The sequence below is a fragment of the Neophocaena asiaeorientalis genome, unplaced genomic scaffold, assembly GCF_003031525.2.
Source record: "Neophocaena asiaeorientalis asiaeorientalis breed wild unplaced genomic scaffold, Neophocaena_asiaeorientalis_V1.1 scaffold344, whole genome shotgun sequence".
Classification (NCBI taxonomy): domain Eukaryota; kingdom Metazoa; phylum Chordata; class Mammalia; order Artiodactyla; family Phocoenidae; genus Neophocaena; species Neophocaena asiaeorientalis.
Genome location: NW_020174693.1, coordinates 1061830 through 1074202, shown reverse-complemented (window position 1 = coordinate 1074202; position 12373 = coordinate 1061830). Strand labels below are relative to the sequence as shown.

The window sequence follows — 12373 nt, the reverse complement described above, 5'->3', positions numbered from 1 at the left end:
AAATGAATTAGTATGCATCCCACCCAGAGTTCTTTATTTGTTGAAGTAAAATGCTTACAATCTTTGCTTGGGGGAGAAAAAGAGGGTATGTCATTGAATGAATATGAATTAATCAGTACTTTATGGACAGAACCCATAATTTTAAAGCAGCGAAAAAAGGCAAGGCATTTATCAGGGTTCCTCTCAGCAATCTCCCTCCGTCATTGCTAATAAATCTTTTATGAAATATGGAGTGTTGCAATCTCTGCAGGAACATCCCCCTGCCCACTTTCCTTGGAAGAAAAAAATAAGTTAGCATTCATCTCTAATATTTCTCCTCCCTTCCCTATTTGAATTTCCTGTACTCAGAACATATCTGAAGCACTTTATTTTTTAAGCTTTTTTCCCAAATTTATAAGTTCAAGACCTCTTTCATAAGAAGAAATAATTCACATGAAACTTCTCCCAAGAGAGTGGAGGCAAGAAGCTGAATTTCAGGTGAGAAACACAATATTTTAGTAAGTATAATATCCTGGGCCTGCTAAACAATCAATATTTATATATGGAGTGACACAGTCTGTGGATTAAAGGAGTTTGGAGATAGATAAGGAGATAATTAAAGGATACAACATTCCAGTTCTAATGCTTTATAATTTTCATATAACTACTCATAGAAACAAGATTCTACCGAATTATAAACAGCCTGCCAATAACTTCACGATGCCCTGATTTAATTAGGATTTTATGCTCCTACTTGAAGGTTAGGTTCATTAGCTGTGAAATACACCACTGGATGTCTGGATTAAGATTTTAAGAGAACCCTAAATATGGAGTGGCACGTAGCCAGTTTCTAGCCGCTTAAACTGTGCAAAGGGATGTGTGATCATTCTCCCCGAGGTTGGTAACTTTTTATTTTTAGCCACAAATCCACAGGCCATCTCTCTTGGATAGGGATGGGGCCTGATGGCCGGTCGAAAGATTGAAAAGGTACGTGACTGAGAAACAAGGTGTTAAGAGGCTATAATGAAGGGCTGGCGGGAGAGGGGTAGGATGCCCGTAATGATTTTGCCATTGAGAGTACGTGCCATTTTACAGCCTGGATTTATTTATAACAACAGGTGGTGGTATTTGTGGGGAACTGCTTGTTTTTTCATTTGAGAAGGGCAGCTCCATACATCTGTTAGAAGGCGAAACAAAACCTTTTCCAAACACCGTTTTCCTCGCTTTCTGCATCACCATTAGGAAGCAAGAATTTGTAGCAAAAGGCCACCCTGCCATTATTTCTTCCTGATGACACTCATTTAGCAGCCATTAAAATGCAAATAGAACTATGATTTTTAGATCACAAAATTAACATTAACGGTTGGATGATTGATTAAAGGTCATAGCAACTGTGTAACTTAATTTCTTAGATAATTGTGTTCAGTTTTCTGCATACTGTTTGGGTCTCTGAATTCATTTGATCTGTTGTTGAACACTGACAGATGCAGTAATTGGCAGAGTCTCCTTGGGGCTCACTGCTTCCCTTGAACCACGCCCTCTTGTCTTCCTCGAAGCCAAAACACAGACGAGAAAGCCAAACCAGCCAGTGCACAGCCAGCAGACTTGTGAGTCTGGGCGAGGTCACGGGAGAGGTTATTACAGACCTGGAAAGCTCCAAATAAAACTCCATTCCATGGTTAACGAGTTTTCCCCCTAAGAACTTCCTGCATGGGGCTCACGGGGGTGTAAAATGACCCCTAGCCCTCCCCTGGGGTTGAGGCTAGCCTCTTCAGAGCGGGGGTTGAAGGATCCCATCTCAGACCCATTTTTCTTTAATGGAGGCAATAAGCCATAAAGAGAGGTAATAATAAAACACCAGCCTTTTCATGTCACCTCTGTATGTGAGAGTTCAGGCAGTGACCCAGTAAGCTGAAATGGGAAGTGGCCAGAAATTCTATCTCCTCTGCTTCTCAAATGTCAAAAAATCAAATATATATGGTGCTTACCTGGTATACTAAATACCTTTGAACTCTGTATTGTAAAGTTAGGAACTCACTGGGAAAGCAACATAGCATTGAGAGAATTGAGTTAAGCTGCATTATTATTATTACTATTATTGTCATTATCATTTTTATTATTATTATCATTATCATTATTATTATCTCTTAAATTACTTTCTCCTGGAAATTTCATAGGACTTTGTTTTATCATGATGGATTCTGTTTTGCAAACCTCTGTCCATCAGCTGCTAGATTTCTGGCTCAAATCAAGCAACGCCTCTCCATAGCCGAGCTACAACTAATGTTGATGACATCATCCTGGCACATCTTCCTCGATGTAAACAAATTCACCCTTAGATCAAAACACCTTCACTTAAGTCATAAACAAGTGGATTTGAAATCATAACAAACCAATACACAACAAGGTCACAACCATGTCTCATCAGGAGTTCATTCAACACAAGTATTTATTCAACAAATATATACTGAGCACCTACTATACAGGCCAGGCTCTGTTCCAGGGCTGGGGATACTCTAATAAGGAGGACAGACGATCACTTCAGGATATAACTTACAGCCTCTGAAGAGATACAGGGAAGGGAGAGCAAGCAATGAACAATACCTAAAGGTGGGCTGGGCACTACAAAAGAGAAAGCAAAAAGTGAAAACGTAGTGATGGAGTTTGTAGCAGGCTTTGTATTCCCAGCACCCTTCACAGTGCACACTCGGTCCTAAATTAAAGCTTACTGAAACCATTAATCTCTTCTTTAATGAATCAACAAGAGGATATAAGGATATAATTCTGGGAAATCCTAGGAGAGTCCATGAAAAAACTGAGGCTTGCAAGCCACAACACTGGCTACTGTCAGTTCCTCAAACGCACCGTGCTTCCCTCCTATATGCCTAGTTAATGTCCACTCATACTCCAGACCTCAGCCCAAAGGCCAGGACCACAGGGAAGGCATGCCTGATCTCCCCTTCCCTTTCCCAACCCAGGTCAAGTCCAGGTCCTGGGTACAGAGGCCCAGTCAGGTGCCCAGGTGCAGGTTCCCACAGACTCCACCACACCAACCTCCTACCATACGCCCTCTGCATGGCCCACATCACACAATTTACACTGATTTGGATGATTATTAGATGAATGTCTCTCTCCCCACTGTGGACTCCAGGCTTTGTGAGGGCCTAACAATGTCTGTCTTGCACCATTGTGTTCATGGCAGCCCCTCAATAAACAGTTGTTAAATGCACAGATGGAGTTTGCTGTGTTGGGTCTTTAAAAATGGCAAGAATATGAACAGGCAAAGAGGAAGAAGAGCAAACACAGAGCGTGGAAAGAGTGCAGAGTGGGTCCCACAGCGCTGCACAGGGTGGATGCCAAACATTTCACCAGCTGTGCGACTGGGCTCAGACCACACAGAGCAGACGCTTGGAGGCTGGTGCTCCCTGCCTGCGTTAACGCTTTTGCTCCTGGGTTGTGGAAGGGTGGGTGGGTCCCAGACAAAGGTAAGCCTGGGGCTAGCCTGTAGGGGTGCTCTTCAAGGCAGGCGCTATCTACCAACATTTTTTGTAGTGTTTTCTGGTTTTTTGGGGGGGTGGGGGTGGGAAAATACAGGTGAGAAAAGGGCTGGAGAACAGGTGACCCTTTCGTTTTTATTTTTTCTCAGACAGGAAGTACTGTCACTCTGATGGCAGGTTCACCTGAAGGACACATCGTGAGAGTTCGTAACGGCCTCCAGGACTGTCCTGTTGGATTTCAAAATGAGAAGGCCTTTTCTCCTTTTGACAAACAATGTGCACTGGAATTAGGTGTGAGGGGTCTGGCCACGTTTCTAAGTGTAGTGTGTGGTCGCTGCAGGAGCAGCCAGCGCAGAGAGGAGCTCGGTCAGGGTGGCTTGGTCCAGGGACAGCAGCCAGGCGCTCGCAGGGGAAGGGGGACAAGAGCAGGTACGTACACAGGGAGCTCCGTCCAGTGGGCAGCCCTTCAAGGAGGGATTTCAGAGTAAAGATTCAGGGGGTGAAGGAGAACAAAAAAGACAAGCTAGTGAGAAGTAAGGTCTGAGGGTGGAGGCAAGGAGGGGAGTGCTGAACGTTATCAATTGAGCGGTGAAGCATCTTTCACAAAAACTGGCCTCTCTGGATGACGCTGGGAGGAGCCCTGCATCCTTTGTCAGGAGGCTGTTGTTCCCCCACTTCCTTAAAGCAGTGAAGAGCAACAAGTGACTTCAGCAGTTCCTAAGGCTCTTCTTTCCCTGTGTTCCGCACTGGACAGAGCTTAGAATCACAGCCCGAGGTGCTATCGCACACCGGCGGCAACACCACGGGTGGACTCTGCGGGGTACGCCCCACAATCGCCTACTGCCCATCCTCTGAGCCAGGTCTTCCCTGGACCGGCCAGCAACGGCAGGTAGATGGCGGGTGAGTTACTCTCAAGAGCGTGTTCAGGGACTTCCCTGGTGGTCCAGTAGTTAAGACTCCCCATTCCCAATGCAGGGGGCCTGGGTTCGATCCATGGTCAGGGAACTAGATCCTGCATGCCGCAACTAAAAGATCCCACACGCAGCAATGAAGATCCCACATGCGGCAACTAAGACCCAGTGCAGCCAAATAAATAAATAAATATATATTTTTTAAAAAGAGCACGTGCAAAACTTCAAATTTCCCCTTGCCTTTCCTTGGGATGACAGAATTCAGGATGATTTCCTTCTAGCTCTTATTTTAAAAACAAACAAAAACTAGCATAAAATGCCTCACACAAACATTTTGATAGAGGCAGCTCTGCAGACTTAAGTGGCTACCCAGGCTGTTTTGGGAATCACAGTCAACCCTGCAACCCATCTTCCCCTTGGCCCCTGCTCCGGCCTCTAAAAAGACTGATACCCACTGCCCAGCTCAGGCCTCTCTGTCCCCACAGCCTGGGTCTGCTGCTGGGAGTGGAGAAAAGGAAGCCCTCCCAGCAGGCTCCCAGAGCTCACACCTCTGTTACAGAGCCAACCAAACCGCCGTCCATGTGCCCATTGCCACAGGGATGAAGTGCATGGTCTCTATCTACCAACATTGTTAACAAGCTGAAGATTCAGTCAGAGTACCAGCTGTCTGAGGGCAAACTCAGAAGTAAAGAGGGCCCCCTGGGGGGCTATTCCTTTATGGAAAATATGAAATATACATTAGGAAGGTAAGCTAAATTATGAGGAGCCTTAAAACTCAGGCAGAGGCTTTTGATCTTGGGTTCAGCAAGCAACACAGGAAGTCATTGTAGATCCCTAAGAAAGGGAGAAATGATGAAAGGCGTATTTTTAGGAGGACTGATTACAAAGTTCAGGCCAGGGACTTCCCTCGTGGCGCAGTGGTTAAGAATCCACCTGCCAATGCAGGGGACACAGGTTCGATCCCTGGTCCAGGAAGATCCCACATGCCGCAGAGCAACTATGCCCGTGCATCACAACTACCGAGCCTGCGCTCCAGAGCCCACGAGCCGCAACTACTGAGCCTGAGTGCCACAACTACTGAAGCCCATACTAGAGCCTGTGCTCCATAACAAAAGAAGTTACCGCAATGAGAAGCCCGTGCACCACAACGAAGAGCAGACTCTGCTCGCCACAACTAGAGAAACGAAGACCCAAGGCAGCCAAAAATAAATAAATAAATAAAATTTTTAAAAAATAAACAAAGTTCAGGCCAGATGCTGTGTAAGGTGCTGGAGAAGATGTAAAGATGATACCTAGACATTAGGCTTTGCCAAAATGAAGTTTCCCATTTTATAATGCTCAGGGGAGAGTCTGAATTTCCCCAAGAGTTAGTCTCCATTTTCAACTGCTATGAGGCTGGTCTGGGTTGTTTTCTTTTCTGGTGTCTTAGCTCCCTAAAAGCAATTCCTTACATCCTTAGTAATGGGTCTAGCCTTTGGTAAATGTTTGTTGAAATGAATGAATGAATGAACGGCCTTTTTCAGAGCAAAAACATAAAAAGTGGCCCCCCAAGTCTGTGCTACTATGGAAATCCTCTCTCCCCTCCAACCTTTCTTAAACAAGTTTCCCCAACTAAAGCTTGTCTTTCATCAGCTTTGCCAAAACCAAAGACAGCCTAAATCTTCTCCTTCCTTGTCTGCGGTCTGACAGAGCCCTATCTCTGAGTGAGATTGCCCACCCCCCTCTGAATCCAACCCAGTCCCCCTTCTTGGCAAACACTAACTTGGTAAGCTGTATTTCATGAAGTTAACCAGGCTCATTACAGAGAATATATTTCCAGGAGGAGGGATGTTAATTTCTTCCTCATACAAAGACCAAAAATCAATATCGTAAATCCAGGAAATCTCCCCTAAATGTCTCCCCCGGCATGACTCTCCCCTGCGCTCTGGGTAAATACCATTATGACAGGTTAGCTATATTTCAGCTCAGCAATACGATATTGAGGTGACTGCAGGACAAGTCATGCTGCCGAAGTAAGGAGTACTGGCTGAGACGTTATTCCTCAAGGTATTTTGTGACAGTGGAATTCCACCAAATCGAGTTGAATGTACTTTTAACTTTTAAACAAGCCCCAGTTCCAGTCCTCAACCTGCTTAAAACATGCTGAACTTGGATGGTGACCTATAGATTTTCAACTTGAGTTAGAGGTGGATGAAAAGGAAGCAGTTTCCCAGGGCATGTTTTCATCTCAATATATTCATTTACTCAAATGTGTAATAAACACCAACTGCACACATTGTATGAGAGATACATAAAACCGTGAGGACAGAGGCACCAATTTTGCAGGAATTTACAGTCTAAGTAAGCAAAGAGAGATTAAACTAAGACTTAGTTTTAATTTTAATACACATCAGACCCTAATAAAAATTCCTCTGCAAAAACGTGAAATCTCCAGGTAATGTTTTCCCTATCACCTTTTGAGAGTCCCTTAACCTCATACAACACCAAGAACACAGCTTCATTTGAGGAGTAAACAAGAATCTAATTTTAGAAATCCTCCAAGATGTTGAGCTTTGTGTAGGAATCTGTCAGCCTAAGACCCAGGGTCTTCGATGGATTATTATAAATTAAAATCTAATACTCCTTCCTTCTCTCCGGATCTATAATGCCCCATTCAATCAGCAACGTCCAGCTTACATGTACAATTCAGCTCCAAGAGGTAGACTGCAAAGCCTAGTGACGAACATCCCCAGGGTACAGGCAAAATTAATTAAGGCATTGCCACTAAATATTAGCTGTTCTTGAGTCCTCCCTCCCAAGTTTATTTCTAATTATCTCCCATTGAGTCATGTCCCCAATGAGTCAAAATTTTTATTAGATTTTTAGGAGCCTATCTCCTGACGGCTTCAAAGGATTTTTATATTTTAGCATAGTTGATTCCTTCTAATATGCTTCCGTCTCTTAACTAATCTCTGTCCTGAATCATATTATAAAACTACAGAGTGGAATAAGTCCTTTGAGGCCACCTAGCCCAACTCCATCTGATTACAGACAAGGAAACTGAGGCCTAAGGAAGTTCGGTATCTTGAGAAATATGAGTAAGTTAATGCTGCATAAACCTGATGTTACAGAGACCTACTGTTAGATCCTATCAAGACCAAATTGGAAATGGTCCTAGAATAAAGGCTTACACATTTTGATTTTGAAGATATCCCATCAAAATGTTACCCTAGGGCTTCCCTGGTGGCGCAGTGGTTGAGAGTCCGTCTGCCGATGCAGGGGACGCAGGTTCGTGCCCCGGTCTGGGAGGATCCCACATGCTGCGGAGCGGCTGGGCCCGTGAGCCATGGCCGCTGAGCCTGCGCGTCCAGAGCCTGTGCTCCGCGGTGGGAGAGGCCACAACAGTGAGAGGCCCACGTACCGCAAAAAAAAAAAAAAAAATGTTACCCTAGGCTCCAATCATCCTACATAAAGTCTCCCACATCAACAAGCCCAGCCCATGCACTCAGAGCTTCCAAGTGATCTTTTCAGTGCCTGCTTCTTTAATGTGGACAAATAGACAAGGAATCCTCATACATAGGAGCAAAGATTCCACCATGAGAGACACTAAAGCAAACTAAAAGCAAGACAGAAGAAAATGAACCTAGAGACAACAGAAAACCCAGGAAACAGAAGAAAATCTCAAAAAAGTATAACATCAGAGTGATATTTTATACATAAAACGTGATGCTATGAAAGGGAATTTATTAAAGAACAAGAAAGAGTTCCTAGTAAATATATGAAAAATGAGTCTAGTGTAGTCTATAATTACTAGAATATCGTGCACTAAAATGAATCAGTTAAATCAAAGTGTAATAGCAAGAGTCAATCCCAAATACCTGTGAGTTTAAAACAATGAATTGAAGTATGTTAAGTACAATCTGATGTCATTTATGAACATTTAAGAAATAATACTGTTTATGGACACACATACACAAAGCAAATGCACACAACAAGAACTGGAAGGAAATTCACCAAATTCCTTACAGTTGTTATATCATGGGAGGGAGGAAGGGGCATGAGATTAGAGAGGAAAATAAAGACTTCAAATTTAAAAAAAAAAAAGAAAAGAAAAGAAAGAAAAAGTCCCTAGATATTAAAAATATGAAAGCAAATAAAAAACTTAATAAGGAGTTTGGACAATCAAACCCAAAACCTCACAGAAAGGAAAACAAACCTCACAGAAAGGAGCTGCAGTCTGCCCAGCTCCCAAAGAGAGGAAAACTAGGCCAAAAAAATGATAAGAATACTAGGGGGGTTAATTCAGAAAGTCTGTCATGCAACCAACAGGAATTCCAGGAATTCAGCAAATGGAGGGAAGGGAACATCAGAAGTATAAAACAAGAACATTTCTCAGGACTTCAGAACAGAAGTCTGCCTGAAGGAGCTTTCTGAGTGCCCAATGCCATGCTACAACTGTGTGGAATTCCAGAAGGCCAGGGATAAAACGGAGATCTGGAGAGCCTTTGAGAAGAGCAGGAGAGTTTTCATCAAAGGACCAGTAGTCAGGATACCTTTGCACTTCTAGACATTGGGAATAAAAAAATGACGGAGCAAGGCCTCCAAAATTCTGAGTGGAGATTATTTTGAAACTTAGCATTCTATAGCAACCAAATGATGAATCAAATGTGAGGATGGAATATTGACAATTTCACACCAACAAGGTTCAGTGCATGTGTCTCCTATGCACTATTTTTTAGGAAGTTACTGACGGGTTGGGCTTCTGCAAAAAGAGACAGAAAAAATGAGAGGAAAACATGGCATTCAGAAAAGGGACCCAACAGAGAAGAATACTAAAGGGAAGCTCAAAGGGGAAAGCTGGGAAGCAGGCCATGGAAGGAACCATCTGGAGAGAGGGCTAAAGAGGGAGGTGTGCAGGAGACAAAAAATAGGAGCTGTAGACGACCTGCTGATTTGGGGAAAGGGAGCACTTTGGCAGCCTGCACAACAGCCATTTCTCATTTGTCTATGCAGCTAGATTTTGTTTGGGATGCAGTCTGCCCAGCTCCCGGGATGAATTGGTATTGGCCTAAACCAACCATGACATCCCATTCCCAAAGGCCAACAATTTATCTAATACAGACATGTGACCGGTTCTGGCCTATGAGATATACGTGCAAGACTTCAGAGGGATTCTAAGAATTTGTTCCCTGGTAAAAGAGAGCAACCAAAGGCAAAGGCCTAGTTTTGACTCCTGCCATCTTCCTTCCTGCTCCTCCCTGTGTGGTATAAGGACATGACACTTGGAGCTGCAGCAGTGGTCTCAGGACCACCCAAGAGATAAGGCCAACATGCTGAGGATGGCAGAGGAAAAAGACAAGGAGAGCCAGGTCTAAACCTACTCTGGAGCCAACTACTGCCGTGATTCTTGTTACGTGAGATAATAACATGTCTTTGTTATTTAAGCTACTGTTTGTTGGGTGCTCTATTACTTGAGGCCAAAGCATCTTAGCTGGTATGGAAAATATCATGGACAGGTTTTGGCAGATATGTCAGAACATCTGCTTTAAAAAAATTAACAATAGGTACATTGAAATCTGACCAAATGAAGGTGAGACATCATTTACTCCACAAAGACTGGCCAATAACCTTATGAAAAGATTTCAACCTTACAGGTGAAAGGGAAATGCAAATTGAAATCACATTTAGATACCATTTTATGTCCATGATATTGAAAAAATACTAATAAAGTCTGACCATTCCAGGAAAGTCCTCATAAAGTGCTGGTGGGTATTTAATTATTTCAACCATTTTGGAGAACAATTTGACAATACCTTGTAAAATCGCCAATGCTTATATACCAAAATTCATCATATTTAGAGAAACTCTTCCACATTTGCACAACAATCATGAGAATGTTCTTTGCAGCACTGTTTATAATGGCAAAAAATGGATAGAAAAGAAATTTTGTTTATCACTGGGAAAACAGATTAATACAGCGCATTACAGCCATGCAATGAAATACCATACATTAGTTTTAAAAGCCAGAGTTACATTTATCAACATGGATAAATCTAAAAAGCAAATATTGAGGGGAAAAGTAGGTACAAAAGGCTAAATAAAGTATTATGCCATTTACATTGAATTTTAAAACAGAGCAATACTACATATCGTTTAGGAATACTTGTGTATATAAGTAAAAAAATAATTCACAGGATGACAAACAGAACTTCAGGATCATGGTTACTCTAAGGAAATAAGTAAGGAGAAGAACAAGAATGAGATTAGGAAGAGAAACCCAAAGGGTTTTCAATTGTATCTATAATGCTTTTTTTATGCCTGAAACAAATGTGGCAAAATGTTAGGTTATGACTAAGTAAGATAATAGGTATCTGGGTGTTCACAGTATTTTTTTTATATAACGATTTGCTTGAAATTTGCATAATGTAATCATAGTACCCTAATTGGCTCAGTAATGTGCTCCTAGTCAAAGTAATGTTAAAATTGGTTATTGAGGGCTTCCCTGGTGGCGCAGTGGTTGAGAGGCCGCCTGCCGATGCAGGGGACGTGGGTTCGTGCCCCGGTCCGGGAAGATCCCACATGCTGCGCAGCGGCTGGGCCTGTGAGCCAGGGCCGCTGAGCCTGTGCATCCGGAGCCTGTGCTCCGCAACGGCAGTAGGCCACAGCAGTGAGAGGCCCGCGTACCGCAAAAAAAATAAAAAAAATAAAAAAATAAAAAAAATTGGTTATTGAATAAACTAAAAATTGTCATATAAAAATATGAATAGAAGAGAAAATAAGAGGCATGAGAATTCTAACAGAAAGTAGATCTAAAATGTTCACAACTTTTAAATTAAGGAAAAAATAGTAACGTCACTATTTAAAAATAAGAGCAGTGAAGACCAAAAGAAGCTTTCAAATTTGAAGTGACTGGCTCTGGCAAGTAGGTAGGGAGTGGTTGGGAGAAGGAAACTTCTTATTGTTACTGACAGAAGACTGAAGAGAAGTATGTGTTATTCCAGTTCTTTAAAAGAAAGTATTTCAGTGATTTTTGCTGTCAGTCTCAGTCAAAATTATCTAATATGGTTATAAATTATGAGCACTTGGAAAAGGAGGTAGTGATAACCAGGACCCCTGAGGAATTTACTAAGATCAGTTTAGTCTGTTTTGCCCCAGAAACAGAGATGAGTAGGGCTGGTGTCCAGGGTCATTTGGGGTAATCAGGAAGAGAGTGGCAGTCCATCATCGAGCATCTGAATGGCAGCAGTTGGCAATGAACGGGCTGGGCAACGGATACAGAATGGGGGGAGGCAGAGGGAAGGGATTATTTGTGGCCAGTACAAACAGTCCATGGACAAAAGGCCAGTGTGGTGTTGAGACCTAGCGCAGAGGAGGTCCTGATGGGGAGATAAGTGGGAAGGGAAGAGAAGATCTCATCAAGAAGGCAAGATAGAAACACACACCCCAAAGGGAGCCAAGGCGGATTTAGTAAATGTTTGCTGGTGTTCAACTGGGCAGAACAAGAGTCAGGAGTGAGTGTGAACAGCAGGAACAGTATTTCCAGAAGTGATGCTGAAGGGACAAATACCAGGAGCCAGAGAATGTGGGAACTTGGAGACCTGAAAAATCTTCCAGATGACTTCTTCTTCTCCCAGCATGGTTTTTACTCAGCTGTTCATACATGCAATATGTCTCTTCCCCCAAACCCCACAGAATCTCAAAAGCACTCTCTGGCTCATGTTCCTACTGCAATAGTCCTAACACAGACAACATATTGGTTTCCACAATGAAGAACAGCTAGACTAGATGGTTTGGCTTCTACCACTTACTAACCCTGCGAATTTGGGCAAGTATTTATCCCCTCTGTGCCTCAGTTTCCTCAACTTTAAAATGGGTATAATATGAGTACCTAACCTCATAAAGCAATGTGTTTATCAAAGGGCTTGGCACATAAAAATCATTCTATAAATCTCAACAGTTACTATCATTTGTTTTGGAAGCCAGACCTCAAAAAAGAGTAACCAGAGA

At 42.8% G+C, this 12373-nt stretch overlaps 1 pseudogene; it reads left to right on the top strand.

Moving 5' to 3' along the window:
* The first annotated feature begins 942 nt into the window (after positions 1-942).
* The window catches only part of LOC112409022 (UDP-D-xylose:ribitol-5-phosphate beta1,4-xylosyltransferase-like), a 53444-nt pseudogene continuing 42013 nt past the window's right edge, over positions 943-12373 (top strand).